Source organism: Vulpes lagopus, chromosome 13, assembly GCF_018345385.1.
Source record: "Vulpes lagopus strain Blue_001 chromosome 13, ASM1834538v1, whole genome shotgun sequence".
In the NCBI taxonomy this organism is placed as follows: domain Eukaryota; kingdom Metazoa; phylum Chordata; class Mammalia; order Carnivora; family Canidae; genus Vulpes; species Vulpes lagopus.
In genome coordinates this window covers 21,820,625-21,834,649 of record NC_054836.1, presented here as the reverse complement: position 1 = coordinate 21,834,649, position 14,025 = coordinate 21,820,625, and positions in this window count along the sequence as shown.

Here is a 14,025-nt window from a genome sequence, read left to right as displayed (position 1 = left end):
CCATTGTGCTACTCTCTATAGAACTTACTAGGCCTTGAGTCAGTATAAGGGGGCATATGGTTTGGAATGGATGGAACTATCAATCCCCAGTCCACACACTCTTAGAGTACCTTATCTCTCTATCTCCTTACCATTCAGGACTGTTGTTGTTTGGTCTTTGCTTGTCTTTTGCCTTAAGGCAGCCCACCTAACAGAGAGCTTAGATGGATCTTTAACAGCCATAGTGTCCTTTTGGGTTATAGAGAGCAAAATGGGTAATCAAAGAAATGTTAAATCATTATTTTATGATCTCACTTCTCTTCAGCTTTTCAAGATTGAGTCTATACAAGTAGATCCTGTACTCTGTGGAGGCAAGGATCATCTCATACTTTCATCTAACAGAGTTCCCAAAACAATACTTTGCATAGGTTAGGTACTCAACAGAGATGTGTTTCTTGATTTCTTATTCAAAACTATCAATGACAAAGTGGTCTCATAGAAATACCACAAGTAAAAAACTTGCCTTGTAATCTGGAGCTGATGAGCTATCTGGCTCTATTCCTTTTGGACCCTCAGCCAGACCCCTTTTATAGACTAAGTAATCTTCAGTCATCTCAGACTAGGTATGATTGCAGTGGTTCAGATAAGAAAAGTGTGAATGAAAAGAGCATAATGTCTTCAGCATAGTTATCTCTCCTACTAGCACTTCCATGTAGGCTTGTAACTCCATGTTAATTTTGTGGCAGAGATTGTTCATGGTCCCCTCATACTATTACGATTTCTCCCTTTTAGAGAGAGAAATCTCACATTTTAACTGAACACATGGCTGCCAAGCTAACATCATATCGTCCAGTCTTCCTTGTATCTAGGCAGAGGCATACAACTAAATCCTAACCAGTAGGGTATGAACAAAAGTGATGTATGCACATTCTGAGTTAAATCCTTTTTAAAAGAATTGAATTATTTTCTATCTAATTCATTTTCCCTACCCTTTCCCAGGCTTTAATGCAGAGCATAAAGCTAATAAACCAGTTTTGAAGATGGCAACACACTAAAGGATGGCCTAACAACACAATAGAAGGAACCCTGAGTCCCTAAGTTACTTCATGAAGCTAAACGAACCACATACCCTAAATTGCCAATTAATTCTGGACTTATATATAAAGGAAATATAGCTTTCTATCTCATTTGAAATCCATGGTACTTTCAAATCTCTTTATGAGAGTCACTTAGCCTTTGCCCTAATTTTCCAGGTAAATAAGACTTGTTAAGATCAACCTCTGTCCCCTGACGATACCACATACTTTACTTTCCAGAAGCTTATGCACAGGATTTGGCTTCTGATTGGACTTATTTCAATATACAAACCTATTTAAGAATCTAATAACAGGGCAGCCCTGGTGGCTCAGTGGTTTGGTGCCACCTTCGGCCCAGGGTCTGATCCTGGAGACCTGGGATTGAGCCCCACGTCAGACTTCCTGCATGGAGCCTGCTTCCCCTCTGCCTGTGTCTCTGCCCCACCACCACCCCTCTCTCTCTCTCTGTGTCTCTCATGAATAAGTAAATAAAATATTTTTTTTAAAAAAAGAATCTAATCACAATATAGACATGGCACATCATCTTCACCAACTATTGCTTCATTTGAGTTACAGACTGTGGTTTCTCTAGAATGAGTCCATCAAATTTTGGCCTTTTCTCATTTTGTCTTTCTTTTTTTAAGATTTTATTTATTTATGAGACACACACAGAGAGAGGCAGAGACATATGTAGGACTTGATCCCAGGACCCCAGGATCACTGCTTGAACCAAAGGTAGACACTCAACCACTGAGCTACCGAGGCATCCCACATTTTGTCTTTCTTTTGCCAAACACAGACGTGTCACTTTTTGTTACTTGAATGCATGCATTTGAGGTTTTTCAACAATGCCCTAGTAGTCCAAGGAAAAGCTCTACCATATGGCACATTCTCCAGGAACATATTGTATCTAAAACCTGGGGTCCTAGAAGGAGGGTTCCAATCAGAGAAGCCAGAAGGTGCATATCTCTTAACTCCCAATCTCAAATACAACTTCCACCTAATTTGCTGAAACACTTGTGCTGGAGCCCTAAGATACCACATTAAGTAGTCCTACCTGAGGCTACCATGCTGTGAGGAAGCCCAAACTAAACCTATAGAAAGAATCCACAGGGAGAGGCCTGGGATACTATATAAAGAGAAAGATGACTGGCCAGCTCTCAGATGTTCTATTCTTCTACTATTCCAGCTCCAACCACTGTCTGACTACAACCAGATAGGAAATTCTGAGCCAGAACTACCCAGCTAAAGCCTTTCTTAAATTGCTATGCCTTAAAAAAACATGAAATACTATAGCCACTAAGGTTGGGGGTAGTTTGTTGCACAGCAAAATAACTTACAATAGTCACCAAAAGTATAGAACCCATGTTGTTGGGACCAGGAGGGAAAAGGGGGTATTTCTGACCATAGCCCATGCAACCTAAGAATTTTAGCATAGACGCCACAGAGTTTGGATTCAAGAGTCTCAGTCTTTACCTTTTGTTCCAATTTGCTTACAAAGGATAACTTTGAGTATTTAAGTTTTTCAGATTCTTCATCTACAAAGAGCCTATGTGGCTGTAAAGATCAACAGGACACTGCAGGAATATCCTCCCAGAGAAAGTGTTCAGGAAATGTTGCCTGGCCCTTGATTGCCACATGTTCATTCAACTTCATGTGGGTCTTGTAAGAAGCCAAAGCTGCCTAAAATGGGTAACAATTTGATGGGTAGATGTCCCTCTACCACAACTCCAAGACTCAGTAGAGTGGACTGATTCTAATTAAATGTCATTTACCTTCTGACTTGTTACATTGCAGATGAAAGGCACTAGCCCTTCCATGATTGTAGAGGGAATGCTGCTTCCCATTCTAAATTTCTATGTTGTAACTCCACAGGGGCAGGACCCCTTGCTTTTCAGGAAGGAGAAGCAGTACAAATCTTCACTTTTTATGAGCTTTGCTCTCTGTGAGATCCCAGGGAACATATGTGGTCAGAATCATTTCTTCTAGCGCCACAGCTCTTTTCAAAATTCTTCCCCTTGGCAGCCAGCAAGTCTCTTATAATCTTTCTGGAAATAGCTTTTCCCTGAGAATAATCACCCTGGCAAGGAGGCAGGGAAGAACACATAACTCTGTCCCAAGAAAGTCTTGTCTGAAGTCATCAATAATGCCAATCCTAGCACAGTATGGCGACTACTGGAGGAAAGATTGCTCTGGTATAGAAATCAGGCTCTGTGGCTTCTCAGACTGCTCAGGCTCTGGTATAGGGATCAGGCTCTGTGGCTGCTGAGCGTGGGGATGCCTAACAACTGCAGGGGCAGTTCTTACCCATGTGACTTCTAATGCTCAGTAGTTAAAGGAAAATCATGAAAATTCATTATTTCACTATATATTCAGATATGTATCCTGCCTCTAACCAGACAAAAACAGAACTTGAAAGAGCTACTCCCCTAAAAGCTAAAATTGAGACTGTTTTCTGAAAAAAAAAATATGCCTATACTTTTACATCTATGCAATATTAACTGTTCAATCATTGCAATTTTTGAATGGAAATCTTGAGCAGGCTATTCATTAGTACTATGATCATTAATCGTAAGAAAGATGAGCACAGATCATTGATATTGCAGTTATTAGAATGTTGGAAATAAATTAAATAGCTATATTGAATTCTGTGAAACTGATTCTGATTGCATCACTATAATGGATAGCATCCCTTAGAAGATATAAATGTAGAACAGGCTATGTTTTAGGTGATATTTTGCTGATATTTTCCTCATCTTCCAACCTATTTCCACAGCCCTATTTTGCCACAGTAGAAATACAAAGAGATTAAAAAAAAAAAAAAGAAAGAAAGAAACACAAAGAGATTTTGTTGCTGAGTTCAATTTTTAAAAATCTAATGCAAAGGTAAGCTCAATTCTCAAGGCTACCTTGTCTTTTAATTTTCAAAGTATTGAAAATACTAGTTAGTAGACATATGAACAGTTATATTTTTAAAAGGCCAATAAATTCAAACTATTAACAATTTTTAAATTGATTTTTTTCTACTATTATAATTTTTAAGTGTTGCAGGACTTTTAATGGAAGCTTTCAGAGCTGTATCCTGAGTCATTTAATTTCTGTTAACAGATCTGTCCTGGCTTCTTATTGGCATTTATTCCTCTGCCACCCACGTAGAGCTCCAAATGTGGATCCAAGGACTGCTGAGCTGTGAACACTCTATTTGTGTAATTCTGCCAGTGACCACCCTAAAACCTCAAAAGAATCAAAGGAAAGCAAAGATATGCTGAAATGTTCAGAAAAAAAGCCAACCTTGAGGACACTTACAAGAATGTGAGTTCTATATTGCACCCTGTCAAATTGGGGTCCTAAGGGTCAGGACCACCAATGTACAGTTTGTAACTGTTAGGGCTTCTGGGCACGATCTGTGGCAAAGGTGTATGTGCATATGTACCAGCCTGCCCAACGCTTCACACAGAAGTCAAGACTAACCACAGCTGAAAGAGGAAACCCTCACTTGGTGCAAAGAATAGGCGAATTGTAAAGCCCTGGGCCAAAATACCTTCTTTTACCTTCCTTTGCCCTTTTTTTTTTTTTTTTTTTTTTTGCCCTTAAGGACGATGTGTGTGTGTGCACGCACACACATGTGCACTTTGTACCTTAAAATAAAAAGACATGACACAGTAGGGGTTTCCCACTCAGCAACTATGGATTAGGCAAAAGCTAAACAAAAAGAATACAATAGAATAGTCATTTAAACCTTCACTACTGACTTTCTTGCCAACACCACCAACACTAAAAGGCTTTGTTTCATTTTGACTTCAATTTGTGACTTCAATTTTATTCAGTACTCTGAATTAAAGTGAGGGTAACATCAGTTAATTATAAGTTAATTTGGCATAATCTGGAATAAATTAGGCGATTGCTTGGTTCACATAAATATATTGTAATCATAAATTGGGATTTTAGACTTCGAAGGGCGCTTTGAAATTATTTCCCATCTAAACCTCTCATTTTAGAAATGAAAAAACAAAACTGGGGATCCAGTGTGATTAAGTGACCTGCCCAAAGTCATGCAGCTAATTAAAAGCTGAGTAAGAATAGATTCAGTGTCTCCAGCTTCCCCATCTGCTGTTTGTTTTTTTCTATTACACTCAACTTTTGATTAGTCATAATAACAGGTAGCAGTGACTTGGATTAAACAAAACAGCAAAGAAACCTGGTGGCTTCTGTCCTTGTTTCTGAGCTCCTTGAAAATAGGATGGTTTTGTTGTTTGATTACCTTTACAACCTCTGCAGTATCCAACAGCTTAGATTTGCAGCAGAAATGAGTTAAATGCACAGAGTAACTGCAGGAAATGGACGGATGTGTCTTTAGAGGAAAAGCAGATTGTTAATATTAGCACTGTGGACGGTGAAGGAAGACTCCGAGCCAAGTGGAGAATGATGCGGGAGCTGGTCTGGAGTTTACATTTTCCATTTCTATACCACAAAGAATAAACGACATGGAGGCAATAGAGACTTAGCAGGAAAACACAAATAGCACTATTTTTTTAAGATCATGTGAATAAGCCATTCCTTTTTTCTCATTATCCTTCTCAAGTTGCTAATGAATCATTCTAACATATATAACTCAACCAGTTCTCATTCATTCTTATTGTTCTCATTCTCAGACATAAACCATCTCCCCATTGTGTGTCATACAACTAGCTTTGAAGATTCAAATTAGGTTGCTAATTACAATTTTTAGCAGGAGTTTCATGTATTTAAAGAGCATTTGACCTGAGAAGTTGGAGACTTGGTATCTAGTCCTGGATTTGTCACTAATGAGCTGTGTGACTTGAGACCAGGAGTGCAAACCTGGCAGGTGAACCCCCTCTTCCCTCCAGCTTTAAAATCACATGATTCAATATGCTTTCTTAAGGAATTTGCAAATACTTATAGAACAGTACCTAGATCTAGGCACATGTTTATTGTTCTAAAGAAGGTAATTACCTCACTTGGAGGGAGCAAACTTAACACACCAAGTTATCACCATTATAAATAGAAGACTCAAGTCACATGATAGGCAATGGGGAGGTGATGATGAGGGGCAAAGGGATTCAAAAAGTATAAAACAGGGTCTCTGCCCTCAAAGGCTTTCATAAATCAGGCAAGGAGACAGAACCCTCATGTAGGAAAATAAGTAAGGTTCACATTGGTCTCATCACACTAAGTGTCTAGTTAGTGTCCAGTGGTTTTATTTAGGTATTTTTTTAAAGATTTATTTATTTATTTATTTATTTATTTATTTATTTATTTATTTAAGGTAGGAGAGGAATAGAGGGAGAGAGAGGGAATCTCCAGCTGAAAGTGGAGCCTGACTCGAGGCGTGATCCCATGGCCCTGAGATCCTGACCTGAGACGAAATCAAGAGTCTGACACTTAGCCAGCTTGAGCCATCAGGCACCCGTGGGTAATGTTTTTTAATAAGCACTGAATTCTGTTATATAATCTTAAGCCCCATATGCACACAGAGAGGAGAAATGTGACCTAGACTGGAACCACATATCCTGAAACTGTGAGACAACAGCAAGTTGAACAACCCTACGTGTGTCCTTCCTATGAGTGGTGAGACCAGGGCAGTCACGTGGGGCCAATTGCTCAGAAGGGCCCCCATACTGGGGTTAAACATTCTGTGGTCATCATCTTGAAATTCTTAATAATGTTATCTTTGGATTTGGATTTTGTGAGTGAACTCCAATGGGACAATGGAGCATGCATCAGGATCTTGGAACCTCAGCTCTAGTGTGATCCCGCCTCCTTCTATCTCCCCAGGAGGAGTGGGCTTTTAGTGGCCTGCTTCTACATTCCCAGACACCCCACACTAGCCAGTCTCTCTCTCCCTTCCCTGCCCCACAACAACTGCCACCCTCCACTGAAGATAGAAGTACAGGTGCAGTGCAGAAGAGGGAAGAGGTGAGTGGTGGCCACCACCCAGTCCTGGGCTTACAGCACCACCACACATCTGTTGAGCAGCCAGCCAGAGGCAGCATCTGGGCAGGGGTGAGCCTCTTCCCTATTCCCATCCAAAATATGTGCACATTCCAGCCCTAAGGGTTAAAAAAACTTGGGGTCACTCATCCACTGTGGACGGGGGCATCAGCCTCAACTTCCCTAGATCTCCCACCAATGCTGAGGCCCCTTGCTGGGTTCAGCGGCTGGCAGGAGCAGAAGCTGGTAGCCATCAGGCCCTTGCACACGCATGCCCTTGAACAGTGTGAGGGGCTGCACTCACCCCACAAATATGCTCTGCTCCTGCCCTTCTTCTACCCTGCCCAAGTAGGGCTTATATGTCTCTCTGAACCCCTGGAGGGAGAAAATTTCCCCTTCATTTTTATATTGTGTTCTGATATTTGCATTTAAAATCATCATTGCACAATATAAAAATAAATGGGAAATTTCATACATTTAATATCTAAATTTTTCTTTACTTAGAATGACATGAAATAGCAAATAAAATGTATTGACAAGGTTGAGAAAGAGACCACAGCAAAAAGGAAAAAGTTTTATGTGTATCTTTAATAGCACTTTTTCCTCTGCTTTTTAAACAAGGGCTACATATTTTTTTTGCACTGAGACTACAAGTTATGTAATCAGAAAGAGTTTTTATTATGTAGAGTATTATGTATGTATTATATTGTGTCTTTATTATGTTTTTCTTATGTGTTATAAATTTTATAGTCAGAGTTGTTTTCCCACAAACAAAAAGAGAAATTCTATCCTGAAAAAGTTTACTCATTTGCAGTGATGTTTATATGCTTTCAAAAGGTTGACGGATTTCCACAATCCCTAATCTCATGATCCTCTTTACTTTATTTTATTTTATTTTACTTACTTTACTTTATGTTACTTTACTTTTTATTTCCTCTGCCATTTCCTTGAAGACTCCTCAAACTTCCAGAAAAGTTGAGTTTTAATATCTTGTGCTTGGAAACAGTTGTTCCCCTTGCATACATTATGTCAACTCTTTTGAGACAAAACTATTCACTAAGTACAAACTATATGAAGAAGGGCCCTAGAAGAACAAATAGCGCCTGCTGCCTGATACACTAGAAGAGGCTAGTGACCTTTGGCCTAAAGGACTTCACCAGGTCTCACCAGCTGAGAGTACAATAGTACTTGCAGCAGGAGGAAACATTTTTAAAGTGTATGATGGTGATTGGTTAATATATATATTTCAAAGGAAAATATCATAGAGACAAATCATATTATATATGACAAATCAATTATATTAGAGATGGCATTAAGATACTATGAACCTACAATTTTGTATTCTGCTTGATTCACTTGACCTTAAGATATCCCAAATGCATCCACTATAATTTACTTAAGATTTGTGTACCTTTAGATATGAATTATTTCTTGTTTTGTGCTCCAAACTCTTCTGTATTTAGGGTTATTTCCTTAAGATAGATTTCCAATTATTGCTACAAAGAATATTATATTGATAAAGAATATTGATATATATTCAAATTGCCTTCAAAAAACATCATAGAAATTCCTACCTCTATAAACTTGAGCATTTACAGCATCTCGTCCAACACCTACCAACTAATTAATAAATTAAATAGTTGTCTTCCAGGGCTCTTGGGTGGCTCAGTTGCTTAAGCATCTGCCTTTGGGTCAGGTCATGATACCAGGGTCCTGGGATCGAGCCCTGCATCAGGTTTCCTGCTCAGTAGGGGAGTCTGCTTCTCCCTTTCTCTCTACCTCTCCCCTCCACTCATGCATTCTCTCTCAAATAAATAAAATCTTTAAAAAATATTAATAATTAGTCAAATTCCAATTCAAAAGGTAAATCATGTAATATTATTTAATTTGCATTGCTTTGACTACTACTACTGAATATTTACTACTAATTTTTACTACCTTTTTAGCAAATTATCTTTTTATGTCCTTTTATAAGAATGAATAGGCTATGATGGCAAAGATGGACAAGATAGCTCTGGGCTTACATCCTATCAGCATAGCAGTGCCAAAAGAACTTCTCTTTTCCAAACTATCACTGTCCTGGATAGGATAACACACACAGTCCTGAGCCAGCCACCATGGGCAAGGGATAGAGTAGTACTTTCGTTTGTGAGGTCTAAATCATGTGCCAACTCTGAGGCCGAGTGATGGAGTCAGCCCAGTTGAACTGTGAGCAACAAAGATTGCCTGGCACAAGGCTGTGAGCCAGGCCAAGGAAAACTACACAGTCCTTAACTTTAGATGCATGATGGTATATGGTATTAGTGTATTTCCATGCTCAACTGGGTATAAATTCTCTTGGGCTAAAGGGAATTGAACAAATAATTACAAAGTAATCATCTATAAAAGGTAGAATGTACTTGCAGGTGATCACTTATCGGTACTTAACTTCCCACAGACAAACCTAATGCTCTCTTTTAGAATTAGGCATCTGCTAAAAGCAAGAATTGGACTAGATCTACTGTACACAGTATATTATGACAACATCAAGTTGTATCCTTAATGCACGTCTAAACAAACCTTCCCTTGACACATCAGTCATTATTACCTTCTCCCTGAGTGAAATTTCTCTGGAGTGAAATAGAACAATAAAAACCTTTGTAAAAAAATAATAATGGAAAAGTATATCTTTTTAGGGACACATTTTCAACTTGTAGGGTTCAGATAGCTATAAACTATTAGAAGCTGATTGAACTAAATTTTGAAATCTAGAAGTTCAACAATGCACAGAAGTATATAATAAAAGACTTCTGCGAATATGAAATACCTAGGAGTAAATTTAACTAACCAAGAAGGTGAATGATCTGTACTCTGAAAACTATAAGACATTGATGAAGAAGTTGAAGAAGATGCAAATTTAAAAAAAGATATTCCATGCTCATGGTTTGGAAGAATTAATACTGTTAAAATATCCACACTACCCAAAGTAATACAGATTTAATACAATCCCTATCAAAATTCCGACAGTGTTTTTCACAGAACTAGGACAAATAATTCTAAAATAGGGGCACCTGGGTGGCTCAGTTGTTAAGCGTTAAGTGTTTGCCTTTGACTCAGGTCATGATCCCAGGACCCTGGGATCAAGCCCCATGTTGGGCTCCCTGCTCAGTAGGGAGGCTGCCTCTTTTCCCTCTCCCTCTGCCACTCCCCTTTTTTGTGTTTGCTCTTTCTCTCCATCAAATAAATAAATAAAATCTTTTTAAAAAACGTTTAAAATGTATATGGAACCACAAAAGATTCCAAATAGCTAAAACAATTCTGGGTGCCTGCGTGGCTCAGTGGCTGAGCATCTGCCTTTTGCTCAGGTTATGATCCCAGGGTCCTGGGATCAAGTCTCGTATCAGCCTCCCCACAAGGAGCCTGTTTCTCCCTCTGCCTGTTTCTGTGTCTCTCATGAATAAATAAATAAAATCTTTTAAAAAATAAAGATAAATTTAAAAATTCTGAGAAAGAACATAACTGAAAGTATCATACTCCTTTGTTTTATACTATTTACAAAGCTATAGTACTCAAAACAATCTGGTATTGCCAAAAAAGAGACACACAGACCAATAGAACAGAACAGGGAGCCCAAAAATAAACCCAAGTATATATGGTCAATTAATTTACAACAAAGAAGAAAAGGATAGGGCAGCCCCAATGGCACAGCGGTTTAGCGCCGCCTACAGCCCAGGGTGTGATCCTGGAGACCTGGGATGGAGTCCCACATTGGGCTCCCTGCGTGGAGCTTGCTTCTCCCTCTGCCTGTGTCTCTGCCTCTCTCTCTCTCTCTCTCTCTCTCTCTCTCTGTGTCGCTCATGAATAAATAAAGAAAATCTTAAAAAAAAAAAAAAGACAAGGATATACAATAAGAAAAGGACAGTCTCTTCAATAAATGGTTCTGGGAAAGCTGGACAACTACAGGCAAAAGAATCAAATTGCACCAGGGCACTTGGCTGGCTCATTCAGAGGAGCATGTGACTCTTGATCTCAGGATGGTGAGTTCAAGCCCCACGTAGGTGTAGAGATTTCTAAAAATAAATAAATAAACAAATAAACCTTTTAAAAAAGAATGAAACTGGATGGCTCTCTTACCATACACAAAAATCAACTCAAAAATGATTAAGGACTTAAATGCAAGACCTGAATCTACAAAAATCCTATAAGAAAACAGAGGCAATAAGCTCCTTGATACTAGTCTTACGGATATTTTTTGGATCTGACTCCAAAGGCAAGGGAAACAAAAGCAAAAATAAACTATTGGGACTACACCAAAGTTAAAAGCTTCTGCAAAATGAAGGAAAGTATCAAAAAAGAAAAAAGGCAACCTAACAAATGAGAGAAGACAAATCATTTATCCTTTAGGGGAAATATCCAAAATATTTAAGGACTCATACAATTAAATAACCAAAATACAAACTATCCAATTTAAAAATGGACAGAGGAGTTCCTGGGTGGCTCAGCTGGTTAAATGGCTGGCTCTTGATTTTCGCTCAGGTCATGATCTCAGGGTCTTCGGATTGAGTACCAAGTTGGGATCCATGCTCAGCAGAAACCCTGCCTGAGATTCTCTCTCTACCTCTCCCTCTGCCCCTCCACTCCTCTCTCAAATAAATAAATAATTTTTTTAATGGACAAAGACCCTAAATAGATGTTTCCCCAAAGAAGACATGCAGGTGGCTAACGAGCATGAGGATGCTCAACATCACTCATCATCAGGAAAATGCAAATCAAAACCACAGTGAAATAGCACCTTACACCCTGTCAGAATGGTTATTATCAAAATAGCAAGAAATAACAAATGCAGGTAAGAATGTAGAGAAAAGAGAACCAACTATTCTGTACTGCTGGTGAGAATGTAATTTGGTGCAGCCACGATGGAAAACAGCATGGAGGTTCCTCAAAAAATTAATAATAGAGCTATCAGAGGTTACAGCAATTCCACTTCTGAGTATCTATCTAAAGAAAAGAAAAATACTACTTTGAAACACCCTTATTTTCATTACAGCATTATTTACAATAGCCAAGAGATTGAAACAATCACAACAACCACAGCGTCCATCAGTGGGTGAATGGATAATGAAGATGTCACACACACCCACCCACACACACACACACACACACACACACACACAGAGGAATACAACTCAGCTATAAAAAAGAGAATGAAATATTGCTATTTGCAACAACATGGATGAACCTTGAGGGTATTATGCTAAATGAAGTAAGTCAAACATAGAAAGACAAATACTGCATGATTTCACTTATATGTAGAATCTGAAGGAACCAAACAAAACAAAACCCCAACTCATCAACACAGAGAACAGATTGGTGGTTGCTGGAGCGGAGGGGTTGAAGGAGGAAGGGAGCAAAATGGGTGAATGGGATCACAAAGTACAAACTTCCAGTTACAAAATAGGGAAGTCACGAGGGTGTAATGTACAGCGTGGGGAACATAGTCACTAACAGTGTATCAGCTTTGTAGAGAGACAGACCATAGCTAGACTTATTGTGGTGACCATTTTGCAAAGTATACAATGTCGAATCACTATGTTGTACACCTGAAAATAATACTTAAGTCAAAATACAACAAAAAAAAATACTTCTCTGAAAGTGTAAACAGAAGGACCATGTCACATAAGATCATTTCTTAGCTATTTGGCCCTCTTAATTATATTCTTTTCCACTTATATTTTGATCACAAAGAGACCAAGTATCATGAAGCAGGAGTTCAGATTTACTTATGTTGGTCCCAAAGTGTCTCTCCACCTCTATTTTTCACTGCTCCTTTCATTGCTGGGGGAAAGAAAGGTGCATGGTGGGGAAGGGGAGGGGGATGTATACAGAAGCCGAGAAACTTTTCTGAAGTCACACAGATAATCACTAACAGAGCCAGAAACCAAAATCCTGTTTCCTCCAGTCTAATCCCTAAATCCTTCCAACAAGCATCATAACCTCAGCAACTGGATTTTTCTGGGTGTGCATTCCAATGGCTAGAAATCAGGCAAACTGTAAATGCCACTAGTAAGTGCTAAATATGAACTATGAGCACCCATAGCTGAACCCAAATCCCTGCTCTAAACACTCTGTAGTCCATCCATTTTTCACATATTTTCCCGAGTTCTCTTGGATATTATTATAGCTCTGGAAAGAGTTGGTTGGAAAACTTGGCATGAACTGTGCAAATAAAATGAAATGAATAAGTTTTTCTTTTTAGAGAGTTTATTTCCTCAAAACATCGGTTCAGAAGCTTTGGAAGCAGCCGTATTTAATTAAACAAATGCTCAGAAATCTCATGTTTTCAGTGGAGCAGACATGGTTTTTGCCATCTGTCTTTTTGCAACTACAGAGTCTCCACATAGTAGGTGTGCTAAAAAGAAATTATGATTGGTTTCTCCCCTAACAAATGTTCTTCACGGAAATTGTCATCATTTTAACTATTGTCAGAATGAACAAAATATGACAAAACAGGTATAAAAGGAGTAGAATTTCCAAGTAGATTTTGAAAAGGTCCTGATTTCTGTGATATGCTGTCCATTTCCTTATTCAAAACACATATACAGTTGTCATCCATTCCAAAATGAACAACATAAAAAATGGTTTTGTTTTGTTTTATTTTTATTTATTTATGATAGTCACACACAGAGTGAGAGAGAGAGAGGCAGAGACACAGGCAGAGGGAGAAGCAGGCTCCATGTACCAGGAGCCCGACGTGGGATTCGATCCTGGATCTCCAGGATCGCGCCCTGGGCCAAAGGCAGGCGCTAAACCGCTGCGCCACCCAGGGATCCCCAAAATGGGGGTTTTTAGACAGATAGAAGATATCTTGATTTTGAAGATATCAAGATTCCTGGAAATGCCTTGAAAACCTATAGTTAAGGGATCCCTGGGTGGCGCAGCGGTTTGGCGCCTGCCTTTGGCCCAGGGCGCGATCCTGGAGACCCGGGATCGAATCCCATGTCGGGCTCCTGGTGCATGGAGCCTGCTTCTCCCTCTACCT